The sequence below is a fragment of the Coregonus clupeaformis genome, chromosome 20, assembly GCF_020615455.1.
Source record: "Coregonus clupeaformis isolate EN_2021a chromosome 20, ASM2061545v1, whole genome shotgun sequence".
Lineage (NCBI taxonomy): Eukaryota > Metazoa > Chordata > Actinopteri > Salmoniformes > Salmonidae > Coregonus > Coregonus clupeaformis.
Genome location: NC_059211.1, coordinates 9,904,456 through 9,918,920, shown reverse-complemented (window position 1 = coordinate 9,918,920; position 14,465 = coordinate 9,904,456). Strand labels below are relative to the sequence as shown.

Below are 14,465 nucleotides of genomic sequence, written 5' to 3'. Positions count from 1 at the left end.
ACAGCCACAGTCTTTGCTACAAGGTCTGTTGATGCTTGTCTGGTGTAGTGTAGCCTGTTGGCTGGAATTGATTTACGTACTAGAGGACCAAGGTGAATGCTGACTAGAGCTGGAACAATAAACAAAAAATTAACACCGACCAAACCGAGCACTTATCGTGGACACTTTGCTGATATCGTTCATCACGATAAGTAGCCTATACTAGAGAAATGTGAAGTTTGAAGAACGCTGAAAGTAATCTTTTGCCTGAACTGAAAGATATCATACTGGAAACGAGCCAAAGAGGGTGGTCACCATTTTCAGCCTGTGTTTATAGATGCACCTATTCAGTAATCCTTAGAGTTCATATTCACCTTTTCATTTGGTTTCTCGTGAGCCCCTCTTCTCCTCGCGGTTCCGTTCTAACAACGGGGCTCAGCCTGGCAAGAGTTTCATTAAACAATATTCCAAAGTAAACATGGTTCATGAAATTGCATCCTGCCTGTAATATATTTTTAATGCATTTCTATAATAGAATTTAAATGGGTTACTGCCGTGCTATAAATGGCTAGAAGTTTTGATTTAAGAGGGTTCTCCCGCTCTTCTTTCCTTTACATCCCTCGAGAATTCACATCTCATCGCCCCCATTTGACTCCGTGGGCAGATGTACAGTGGGGCCCGGAATTATTGACACCGTTGATAAAGATGAGCAAACATTACTGTTAAGGCAGATTGCCTATTTAAGTATTGCACTGGGTGAGGTACGAGTTGATACAGGGTGCAGGTGTCCCGGTTACAGGACAAAGACGGGGAGAGAGACTTGAGGTTACATTTAGAGAGTTTGAGCTCCCATTTATTCTCATCCCTTTCATTTCAATCATTGATTTGTATGTGTGCTAAGAAATCAACAGAAAACAAAACATATTTACATTAGGATATTTCATATGAAGAATCCACATTATGATATATATATATACCACAATAATAATAATAATAATAATAATAATAATAATAATAATAATAATAATAATAATAATAATAATAATAATAATAATAATATTCTCTGTCATCAGCATTTCAACACAATCTCAGAGCCGGTAATCAAATCATGATTCTCTCCAAAGCATTTACAAATAGATTAATTTCAAGGCATATCCAACATTACTATCCATACAAATGTTCTACCACTATTCTCAACAGTGCGTCTTTAGATGCACATCAACTGAAACATCAAACAGAAAGGAACATGTAAACAATATAGTGGCTTACTCACGTTTGGGTATTGGACGCATAGATAACAGAAATAAAAGGATAAATGCTGGAAAGGTTTTTACTACTGCCTTGATTGTTTGGCACTGAACTAAAGACAAATTAACTTAGGTATTTAACAAGTGAAATTGGTTGCAGGTGTGCTCAGAGTATAGAGCTGTATAGAGGTTTCTAGTGCCCAAAAGCCTGTATAACATGGGCAGCACCATTGAGGACTGATACGTTGCGATCTTTATACATCTCTATGGCTCAGAGGTACCTGCAATTAAAGGGATAGTTAACTAAAAAGGTGAGAAAAACAGAGCCTTTTCTACAATGACTGTATAAAATAAATCATTTGGATACTGAGCTATATTGGGGGGGGGGGAGGCAGGACCGACTTTGGGACCATTCTTCCATACAGATCCTTGATATCCTTCGTATGCGCTTATGGACTACCCTCTTCAATTTAAACCATAGGTTTTCAATGGGTTTCAAGTCCGGAGACTGAGATGGCCATTGCAAAATGTTGATTTTGTGGCCAATTAACCACTGTGCAACTAGAGGTGAAAAAACTATAGCTCACCTTTACTCCACACACAGAGCTAGCTCTCCCTCGCCCTCCATTTGGCAAATCTGACCATAACTCTATCCTCCTGATTCCTGCTTACAAGCAAAAACTCAAACAGGAAGTGCCAGTGGTCTGATACAGAAGTGGTCCGATGAAGTGGATGCTAAGCTACAGGACTGTGCATCAACGACGTCCCCACAGTGACCGTACGTCCCAACCAGAAGCCATGGTTTACAGGCAATATCCACACTGAGCTAAAGGCTAGAGCGGTTTCTTTCAAGGACCGGGACACTAACCCGGACACTTATAAGAAATCCTCCGGCCTCCCGAGTGGCGCAGCGGGTCTAAGGCACTGCATCGCAGTATTGCGGCGTCACTTCAGCCTGGGGTGTGTCATTACCGGCCGTGACCGGGAGTCCCATAGGGCGTCGCACAATTGGCCCAGTGTCGTAAGGGTTAGGGGAGGGTTTGACTGGGGGGGCTTTACTTGGCTCATCGCGCTCTAGTGACTCCTTGTGGTGGGCCGGGCGCCTGCAGGCTGACTTCGTCAGTTGAATGGTGTTTCCTCCAACACATTGGTGCAGCTGGCTTCCGGCTTAAGCGAGCGGGTGTTAAGAAGCGCAGTTTGGCGGGTCATGTTTCGGAGGACGCATGACTTGACCTTCGCCTCTCCTGAGCCCGTTGGGGAGTTGCAGTGATGAGACAAGATCGTAACCATACAATTGGGGAGAAAAGGGGGGTAAAAATCACAAAAAATATATATAATAATACAAAAAAAGAAATCATCCTACACCCTCTGACAAACCATCAAAGAGCCAAAGCATCAACACAGGACTAAGATCGAATCCCACTACACCGCCTCTGACGCTCGTCGGATTTGGCAGGGCTTGCAAACTATCACGGATTACAAAGAGAAACCCAGCCGCGAGCTGCCCAGTGACGCAAGCCTACCCAACAAGCTAAATGCCTTCTATGCTCGCTTCGAGGCAAGCAACACTGAACCATGTGTGAGAGCGCCAGCTGTTCCGGACGACTGTGTGATCACGCTCTCCGTAGCCGATGTGAGTAAGACCTTTAAACAGGTTAACATTCACAAGGTCGCGGGGCCAGATGGATTACCAGGACACGTACTCAGAGCAGCTGGCAAGTGTCTTCACTGGCATTTTGAACCTCTCCCATATCCAGTCTGTAATACCTACATGTTTCAAGCAGACCTCCATAGTCCCTGTGCCCAAGGTAACCTGTCCAAATGACTATCACCCCGTAGCACTCACATCTGCAGCCATGAAATGCTTTGAAAGGCTGGTCATAGCTCACATCAACACCATTATTTCAGACCCACTCCAATTTACATTACGCCCCAACATATCCACAGATGACGCAATCTCTATTGCACTCCACGCTGCCCTTTCCAACTTGGACAAAAGGAACACCTATGTGAGAATGCTGTTCATTGACGTTCAACACCATAGTGCCCTCCAAGCTCATCACTAAGCTAAGGACCCTGGGACTGAACACCTCCCTCTGCAACTGGATCCTGGATTTCCTGACAGGACGCCCCCAGGTGGTAAGGGTAGGCAACAACACATCTGCCATGCTGACCCTCAACACGGGGGCCCCTCAGGGGTGCGTGCTTAGTCCCATCCTGTACCCCCTGTTCACCCATGACTGCGTGGCCGCGCATGACTCTAACACCATCATTAAGTTTGCCGACGACAAGGCAGTGGTAGGCTTGATCATCGACGACGATGAGACAGCCTACAGGGAGGAGGTCAGAGACCTGGCAGTGTGATGACAGGACAACAACCTCTCCCTCAACGTCAGCATGACAAAGTAGCGGATTGTGGACTACAGGAAATGGAGGGCCGAGCACGCTCCCATTCACATCAACGGTGCTGTAGTAAAGCGGGTCTAGAGCTTCAAGTTCCTCGTTGTCCACATCACTAAGGATCTATCATGGTTCAAATACACTAACACAGTCGTGAAGAGGGCACGACAATGCCTCTTCCCCCTCAGGAGGCTGAAAAGATTTGGCATGGGCCCTCAGATCCTCATAATGTTCTACAGTTGCACCATTTAGAGCCTCATTACTGGCTGCATCACCGCTTGGTATGGCAACTGCTTGGCATCCGACCGCAAGGCGTCTATAGAGGGTAGTGCGGACGGCCCAGTACATGGGGCCGAGCTCCCTGCCATCCAGGACCTCTATACCAGGCGGTGTCAGAGGAAGGCGCACGGCAATCGGTACCGATGCACCAAGTCTGGAACCAACAAGACCCTGAACAGCTTCTACCCCCAAGCCATAAGACTGCTAAATAGTTAACCAAATAGCTACCCAGACTATCTGCATTGACCCTTTCTGCACTAACTTTTTTGACTCATCACATACGCTGCTGTTATTGTTTACTATCTGTCACTTTATTCCTAGTTATATGTACATATCTACCTCAATTACCTCTTACCCCTGCACATCGACTGGTACTGGTACCCCTTGTATATAGCCAAGTTGTCGCTACTCATTGTGTATCTATTATTACTTTTATTATTACGTGTTTTACTTTGCTATTATTTCTCTATTTTCTTTGTCTGCATTGTTGGGAAGGGCCCGTAAGTAAGTTTTCACTGCTAGCCCACTCCTGTTGTTTACGAAGCATGTGACAAATACAATACAATTTCATTTGATTTCTTTGTGGATTTTGATGTGTGCTTGGGGTTATTGTCTTGCTGGAAGATCCACTTGCGGCCAAGTTTCAGCCTTCTGGTAGAGGCAACCAGGTTTTTGGCTAATATTTTACAGTAGGTATGGGGGTTCTTTTCTGCTCATGCATTCTCATTTCGATGCCAAACCTACCACTGGTAGAGTTATATTTTCATGTCATCCAACAAATGTAAATGCCTGGAATTTGCTAAACGGCATTGGCACTTGGATTGGAACCAGTGCTTTGGTCAGATGACATGAAAATAGAGCTCACAACAGTGGTGGGTTTGGCGTCGAATTGAGAATGCATAAGCATAAAATATGGTGGTGGATCTTTGATGTTATGGGGCTATTTTGCTTCCACTGGGCCTGGGGCCCTTGTTAAGGTCAATGGCATCATTATAACGGGACCCCAGAAAGAGTAGCTGCTGCCTTGGCAGCAGTTAATGGGGCATCATAATAAATACAAATACAAATTATGAACTTTACCCAGTACCAGGACATTTTAGCCAAAAACCTCTGCCAGGAGGCTGAAACTTGGCCGCAAGTGGATCTTTCACCAAGTGTTCACTTCCTTCACAGAGCTCTTCTCTCCCTACAAGACCTTTACTTCTCTTCACTACTCTTCGTTATCTTCTTCCAGGCCACTCTGAGATGTACAGTATATTGCTGTTATTTCTACTGACCATGTCAGTGACTATACTTCATGTACTTGGTAATCATTATTACTTTAATGAAGCTAAATGCGAAATACTGTACCGATCCAAGCATTCTTTAGCCTGCAGCCTATCAACCAACCATGTGGAATCCGCCACATACATATCCCGTGAGACTTGATGTCCTCCCCATAGGAAATACATGCCTAGTGAAAGTCTACACACCCCTTGCACAGTTGTTACATTTTGCTGCCTTAAAATTCAATCTAAAAAGGGATTAAATTAGAGTTGTTTTCCTACAGATCTACACAACCTGCTCCACATTTTCAAAGTGAAAGAAAAAGTATAGAACATTTTCAAAATTAAAAATGAATAAAAACGGAAGATGTCTTGATTGTGTATGTCTTCACACCCCAGTTAGGCCGTATACTTTGTGGAAGTACGTTTGGCAGCAATTACAGCTGTAAATAATGTTGAATAAGATTCTACGAACTCTGCACAACTCTTAGGTCAACATATATCAATTGTTTTTGTCAAAATTGCTTTAGCTTAGTAAATTTGGTTGGGAATCATAGTAGTAGGCGCAACTTAAATAGGGGCAACATACAAGCAAACTCTCTAAAAGGAGAGGGCATGGGCTTGGGCTCTGCTTCCAAATATCACTTTTTTGGGTAGCACTTTGCATGAAGTTGCCCCTAGTACTATGCAACTAACACAGTAATAACTGTTAACAACATAGTAGTTACATAGGTTTTACTATGCAATTACATGGTAATAGTTGTTGCAGAATCAGTTATTACACAATTGGAACAAGGAATGTGTAATTACACATTCACTTGCTTAAGCGATAATGCCCGAGAAGCCGGTGTTTGGAGGATATATTGGCGCGGGTGTTGACCTTGTTACATGTAACGACAAGATGCCACTAACATTGAATTCACATGTAATACCAGTGTTGATAAATACGCTTGGACCTGGTAACAACAATTGTAACAAGGCACACCCTGTCATTAAATAGACCATTTTCAAATAGTTTAATTATATGTTATGACCTGGCTCAAAGATTATACCAAATCAAGTGTAATGTAAGAACAATGCAGTTACATAGGATATACTTGTAATTATAATTTATCTACCCAGGAGCAAGCAACTTTATTTAAATTGAAACCCAGTAGGGTATAACATTAATAATTACTATGTAGTTACAATATAACAACCTTTGCAGACAATAGGCTACACAGGATAAATTATTAGACAGGAGAACATTGTACAGATTGTTACATTGTAAGTACAATTTAACTAAAAGGGTTATACCTAATTTTCTCCTGTCTAATTAAAAATGACTGGTAGTTAATGACAGGGTGTGCCTTGTTACAATTGTTGTTACCAGGTCCTAGCATATTTATCAACCCTGGTATTACATGTGGATTCAATGGTAGTGGCACCTAGTAGTTACATGTAACATCGGGTTCTTGGTCACTTCCCTGACCAATGCCCTTCTCCCCCAATTGTACAATGCTGCAGAAATGTTTTGGTACCCTTCCCCAGATCTGTGCCTTGACACAGTCCTGTCTCAGAGCTCTACGGACAATTCCTTCGATCTCATGGCTTGGTTTTTGCTCTGAAATACACTATCAATTGTGGGATCTTATATAGACAGGTGCGTGCCTTTCCAAATCATGTCCAATCAATTGAATTTACCATAGGTGGACTCTAATCAAGTTGTAGAAACATCTCAAGGATGATCAATGGAAACAGGATGCATCTGAGCTACATTTTTACATTTACATTTTAGTCATTTAGCAGACGCTCTTATCCAGAGCGACTTTATAGTTAGTGAGTGAATGTATTTTTTTCTCATAGCAAAGGGGCTGAATACTTAAGTTTATTTTTAATAGATTTGCACACATTTCTAAAAACTTGTTTACAATTTGTTATTATTGGTTTTGTGTGTAGATTGATGAGGGAAACATTTATTTAATCCATTTTAGAATAAGGCTGTAATGTAACAAAATGTGGAAAAAGGGAAGGGGTCTGAATACTTTCCGAATGCACTGTAATTACATAGTTAAACCTATGTAACTACTAAGTTGTTAACACAGTTATTACTGTGTTAGTTAATTATTAATAGGGGCAACTTAATGTGAAGTGTTACCCTTTTTTGTTATATGACAGCGGTTCCACACTTTCCAGTGACACTCAAGTTGTGTGGGAAAATATTATTTATATTTTATTCTGTTTAAATCCATTATATTCCTACTATAAAATATATGTGTTGACTCTGATCAGGGCAGGGGAATGTAAGTGTGTTTTGTCGGTTTTAATGAACAAAATAACAAAGTATAGGCTGCACAGACCAGTAACATAATTCAACTCAATATATATGCTATTCTATTCTTTTGAAAATAGATTTTATGAGTCTTATATTTTTTCTTAGGACCTGCCTAAACAAATTAATATTGGATTTTATTTGTGATGGTGTATATTCAATGGATTTATTAAAATAGACGGCCACCCACATCGGCCCACCCCTACTTCTACTCGTCACTGGTGCCGGCATGCACACAGGAGGTATAAAAGGCTTATGCCAGCAAGATTGTGGTAAAAATGGGCTTGTTTGGAAGGGAGTCTTGTAAACATTGCCCCATTTATTTTACTGGCAACATACCGTACATCCTATGTAAAAAGTGTATAAGACCCATGTCAGAGATAGGATTGGCAAAGTTTGCTATGTGTCACCCAAAGTGCCAGGAAAACATGTTATGAAAGTGCAATATTGAGTGCCTGAGTGCAATTTCTACTAACGCCTTAGCCTAATAGCTCCCATGGATTGCAACAGGTGTACTACTAGAAAATGTTCCCTCTCAAAACAGGGAACATTGGTTTGTTTGTGTTTTTTTTTTTGTATAAAGGCATTGGAAGACATAAGTTCCGTAGTTGAGGAGCGTGTATCGGTTATCTTTGTTAAGTTATGAAAATGTATGCACTCACTAACTGTAAGTCGCTCTGGATAAGAGCGTCTGCTAAATGATGTAAATGTAAATGTAAGTTGAGGTTAAACAAAGATCAGGCTGTGATATGAAAGCAATTTCCAACTCTTTCAATGGCAGAACTTGTGTAGACATGTCTGGCATGAAGAAATCCTGTTTCCTCCCCTCCACATACCCTGAACCCAGTGTATTGTTCCTTCTCAAAGCCTGCAATGTTTGAAGTACTTTAGATTTCTCAAGGGCGACACACAAGGGCTCCTCAAACATACCCCTTTGTGTTTGTAAAATAAATATAAACTTTTTATGTGCAGGCTACTGTAAGGTAAATTGAGTGAAATAGGCCCACAAAGCACCTTGTCTGACCCAATGTCAAGGGCTGAGCGTAGATGTGGTGCAGAAATCAAGCGCAGGACAACAGAGGCTCTTCAACAGTCTTTAGTGAGGATCAAACAATACAACAGACTCACGGCAAAATCCCAGCCGGAGGGCAAGCGAAGAATTACGCACACAGAAAACAGTGCGTAACCCAAACTGCGCACACAGTGTGGACACTCTCTCAAAACAAAACAGAACGAGAGAGAACAAACTGACACCTAGCTGACACGAAACAATTACACACAACACATGACAAAACCTAAGAGAACTTATAGGGCACATAATCAACACTAACAAAGAACAGGTGTACAAACAGACCAAACCAAACGAACATCGAAACATAGAACGGTGGCAGCTAGTACTCCGGAGACGACGACCGCCGAAGCCTGCCCGAACAAGGAGGAGAAGCAGCCTCGGCCGAAACCGTGACACCCAAAACATCGCCGGCGGAGGAGAGGCACTCGGAGCGGCCTGCTGGTTCGACATAGGAGGTGCGCACACCACCCACCGCTTCCAAGTATACTTCTCGCTAATGTTCAGTCTTTGGTTAACAAGATCGACGAACTCCGGGCAAGGATTTCTTTCCAGAGAGACATCAAGGCATGTAACATACTTTGTTTCACGGAAACATGGCTCTCTTGGGATATTCTGTCAAAATCAGTCCAGCCAGAGGGGTTCTCAGTTCATCGTGCAGACAGGAATAAATATCTCTCCGGGAAGCAGAAGGGCGGAGTTGTGTGGTTCATGATTAACGACTCATGGTGTAATTGTAGTAACATACAGGAACTCAAGTACTTTTGTTCACCCGACCTAGAATACCTCACAATCAAATGCCGACCGTATTATCTCCCAAGATAATTTTCTTTGGTTATAGTCATAACCGTGTATATCCCCCCTCAAGCCGATACCACAACGGCCCTCAAAGAACTTCACTGGACTATGCAAACTGGAAACCACATATCCTGAGGCTGCATTTATTGTAGCCGGGGATTTTAACTAAGCAAATTTGAGGACTAGGCTGCTGAAGTTCTATCAACATATTGACTGTTGTACTCACACTGCCAAAACCCTCGACCATTGCTATTCGAACTTCCGGGATGGTTATAAGGCCCTCTCCCGCCCTCCTTTCGGCAAATCTGACTACGACTCCTCCCTTCCTATGGACAGAAACTCAAACAGGAAATACCGGTGCTAAGGACTATTCAACGCTGGTCTGATCAATCGGAATCCATGCTTCAAGATTGTTTTGATCACGCGGACTGGGATATGTTCCGGGTAGCTTCCGAAAATAATTTAGATGAATACACTGAAACGGTGACTGAGTTTATCAGGAAGTGTATAGGTGATGTTGTGCCCACTGTGACTATTAAAACCTACCCTAACCAGAAACCGTGGATAGATGGCAGCATTCACGCCAATCTGAAAGCACAAACCACCGAATTCAAACATGGCAAGGTGACTGGGAATATGGCAGAATACAAACAGTGTAGCTACTCACTCCGCAAGGCAATTAAACTTGCAAAAGATCAGTATAGAGACAAAGTGGAGTCACAATTCAACGGCTCAGAAACGAGACGTATGTGGCAGGGTCTACAGACAATCACAGACAACAAAAGGAAAACCAGCCACGTCGCCGACACCGACGTCTCGCTTCCAGACAAGCTAAAAACCTTCTTCGCCCGCTTTGAGGATAACACAGTGCCACTGATGAGGCCCACTACCAAGGTCTGTGGCCTCTCCTTCTCTGTGGCCGACGTGATTAAGACATTTAAGCATGTTAACCCCCGCAATGCTGCCGGCCCAGACGGCATCCCTAGCCGCATCCTCAGAGCATGCACAGACCAGCTGGCTGGTATTTATGGACATATTCAATCTCTCCATTTCCCAGTCTGCTGTTCCCACATGCTTCAAGATGGCCACCATTGTTCCTGTACCCAAGAAAGCAAAGGTAACTGAACTAAATGACTATCGCCCCGTAGCACTCACCTCTGTCATCATGAAGTGCTTTGAGAGACTAGTCAAGGATCATATCACATCTAACTTACCTGTCACCCTAGACCCACTTCAATTTGCTTACCGCCCCAATAGATCCACAGACGATGCAATCGCCATCACACTGCACACTGCCCTATCCCATCTGGACAAGAGGAATACATTTACATTTACATTTTCGTCATTTAGCAGACACTCTTATCCAGAGCGACTTACAAATACCTATGTAAGAATGCTTTTCATTGACTATAGCTCAGCATTCAACACCATAGTACCCTCCAAGCTCATCATCAAGCTCGAGGCCCTGGGTCTGAACCCCACCCTGTTCAACTGGGTCCTGGACTTCCTGACAGGCCGCCCCCAGGTGGTGAAGGTAGGAAACAACATCTCCACTTCGCTGATCCTCAACACTGGGGCCCCACAAGGGTGCGTGCTCAGCCCCCTCCTGTACTCCCTGTTCATCCATGACTGTGTGGCCAAGCACGCCTCCAATTCAATCAAGTTTGCAGATTACACAACAGGCTTAATTAACAACAATGACGAGACCACCTACAGGGAGGAGGTGAGGGCTCTGGGAGTGTGGTGCCAGGAAAATAACCTCTCACTCAATGTCAACAAAACAAAGGAGTTTATCGTGGACTTCAGGAAACAGCAGAGGGTGCACCCCCCTATCCACGTCGACGAGACCGCGGTGGATAAGGTGGAAAGCTTCAAGTTCCTTGGCGTACACATCACCGACAAACTGAAATGGTCCACCCACGCAGACAATGTGGTGAAGAAGGCGCAACAGAGCCTCTTCAACCTCAGGAGGCTGAAGAAATTTGGCTTGGAACCTAAAACCCTCACAAACTTTTACAGATGCACAATTGAGAGCATCCTGTTGGGCTGTATCACCACCTGGTACGGCAACTGCACCGCCTGCAACCGCAGGGCTCTCCAGAGGGTGGTGCGGTCTGCCGAATGCATTATCGGGGGCAAACTACCCGCCCTCCAAGACACATACAGCACCCGATGTCACAGGAAGGCCAAAAATATCATCAAGGACATCAACCACCCGAGCCTCTGCCTGTTCTCGCCGCTATCATCCAGAAGGCGAGGTCAGTACAGGTGCATCAAAGCTGGGACCGAGAGAATGAAAAACAGCTTCTATCTCAAGGCCATCAGACTGTTAAAAAGCCATCACTAGCACATTAGAGCCTGCTGCTGCCTATTGAAGTCACTGGCCACTTTAAGAAATGGAACACTAGTCACTTTAATAATGTTTACAGTCACTTTATTAATGTTTACATATCTTGCACTACTCATCTCATTTGTACAGTTGAAGTCGAAAGTTTACATACACTTAGGCTGGAGTCATTAAAACTCGTTTTTCAACCAATCCACACATTTCTTGATAACAAACTATAGTTTTGGCAAGTCGGTTAGGACATCTACTTTGTGCATGACACAAGTAATTTTTCCAACAATTGTTTACAGACAGATTATTTCACTTATAATTCACTGTATCACAATTCCAGTGGGTCAGAAGTTTACATACACTAAATTGACTGTGCCTTTAAACAGCTTGGAACATTCCAGAAAATGATGTCATGGCTTTAGAAGCTTCTGATTGGCTAATTGACATCATTTGAGTCAATTGGAGGTGTACCTGTGGATGTATTTCAAGGCCTACCTTCAAACGCAGTGCCTCTTTGCTTGACATCATGGGAAAATCCAAAGAAATCAGCCAAGACCTCAGAAAACTTTTTTTAGACCTCCACAAGTGTGTTTCATCCTTGGGAGCAATTTCCAAACGCCTGAAGGTAACAAGTTTATCTGTTCAAACAATAGTATGCATGTATAAACACCATGGGACCACACAGCCGTCATACCGCTCAGAAAGGAGACGTGTTCTGTCTCCTAGAGATGAACGTACTTTGGTGCGAAAAGTGCAAATCAATCCCAGAACAACATGAAGATGCTGTGGAAACAGGTACAAAAGTATCTATATCCACAGTAAAACGAGTCCTATATCGACATAACCTGAAAGGCCACTCAGCAAGGAAGAAGCCACTGCTCCAAAACCGCCATAAAAAAGCCAGACTATGGTTTGCAACTGCACATGGGGACAAAGATCGTACTTTTTGGAGAAATGTCCTCTGGTCTGATGAAACAAAAATAGAACTGTTTGGTTATCATGACCATCGTTATGTTAGGAGGAAAAAGGGGGACGCTAGCAAGCCGAAGAACACCATCCCAAACATGAAGCATGGGGGTGGCAGCATCATGCTGTGGGGGTGCTTTGCTGCAGGAGGGACTGGTGCACTTCACAAAATAGATGGCATCATGAGGAAGGAAAATTATGTGGATATATTGAAGCAACATCTCAGGACATTAGTCAGGAAGTTAAAGCTTGGTCGCAAATGGGTCTTCCAAGTGGACAATGACCCCAAGCATACTTCCAAAGTTGTGGCAAAATGGCTTAAGGACAACAAAGTCAAGGTATTGGAGTGGCCATCACAAAGCCCTGACCTCAATCCTATAGAAAATGTGTGGGCAGAACTGAAAAAGCATGTGCGAGCAAAGAGGCCTACAAACCTGACTCAGTTACACCAGCTCTGTCAGGAGGAATGGGCCAAAATTCACCCAACTTATTGTGGGAGGCTTGTGGAAGGCTACCCAAAACGTTTTACCCAAGTTAAACAATTTAAAGGCAATGCTACCAAATACTAATTGAGTGTATGTAAACTTCTGACCCACTGGGAATGTGATGAAAGAAATAAAAGCTGAAATAAATCATTCTCTCTACAATTATTCTGACATTTCACATTCTTAAAATAAAGTGGTGATCCTAACTGACCTAAGACAGGGAATTTTTACAAGGATTAAATATCAGGAATTGTGAAAAACTTGAGTTTAAATGTATTTGGCTAAGGTGTATGTAAACTTCCGAATTCAACTGTATATACTGCATTCTATTCTATAATATTCTACTGTATCTTATGCAATGCTTTTACTATAAAGGAGATCTTTCCACCCCTACTCTTGTATACGGTGGTCTGCGAACCCACAACCTTCTGGCCCGCAGCCCCCCATGTAATGCATACAGGACGAAGTACAGTTTCTAAAACTGCATTATCTAAGGCTCTGGTCTGTCCAGGAAGTGAGGGTAAATGGTAGATATGTTCTCTGCTATCCACTTTGTTTTAATTATTATTTTGGGTATAGGGGAGGGTCACTTGAAGCTATTATTTTTTTTGGGCCCATTTTAAGTTAAAACAATAACAGTAAGGTACTTAATTGTTACCCAGAAATGATTTGATATTGAGATAAAAACGGCTGCATTAGGCCAGGATGGACTGAATTGAAATGGAATTGACCACAAACCTACTTTTCTCTATCATCTATTTCAGTATTAAGAGTAGTAATTATGTTGGTTAACACTTAAAATGCCGGGCCTCGCTACCCCTCTTACTATGCCAATGAGCAGCCATTTTCACTGAAACATTCTAACAGTCTAATTAATACAACTTATATATGCTATCGGAAAAATTATCTGATTGTGTTTATGAAGGTCTTGGGTAACATTAGAATACTCGGGCTCCCGAGTGGCGCAGTGGTCTAAGGCACTGCATCTCAGTGCTTGAGGCGTCACTACAGACCCCCTGGTTCGATTCCGGTCTGTATCACAACCGGTCGTGATTGGGAGTCCCATAGGGCGGCGCACAGCGTCGTCCGGGTTTGGCCAGTGTAGGCCGTTATTGTAAATAAGAATTTGTTCTTAACTGACTTGCCTAGTTAAATAAAGGTAAAAAAAAAAAAGTTTGAACAACACAATAATATTTTCATTAGTTTATGTTGGGCGGCAGGTAGCTTAGTGGTTAAGAGCGTAGTGCCAGTAACCGAAAGGTCGCTGGTTCTAATCCCTGAGCCGACTAGGTGAAAAATCTGTCGATGTGCCCTTGAGCAAGGCACTT

At 43.1% G+C, this 14,465-nt stretch overlaps 1 protein-coding gene across 17 annotated transcripts in view; it reads left to right on the top strand.

The window, feature by feature from the left end:
- adgrl2a (adhesion G protein-coupled receptor L2a) overlaps positions 1-14,465 on the top strand; it is a 191,108-nt gene that overhangs the window by 34,715 nt on the left and 141,928 nt on the right. The window lies entirely within an intron of this gene.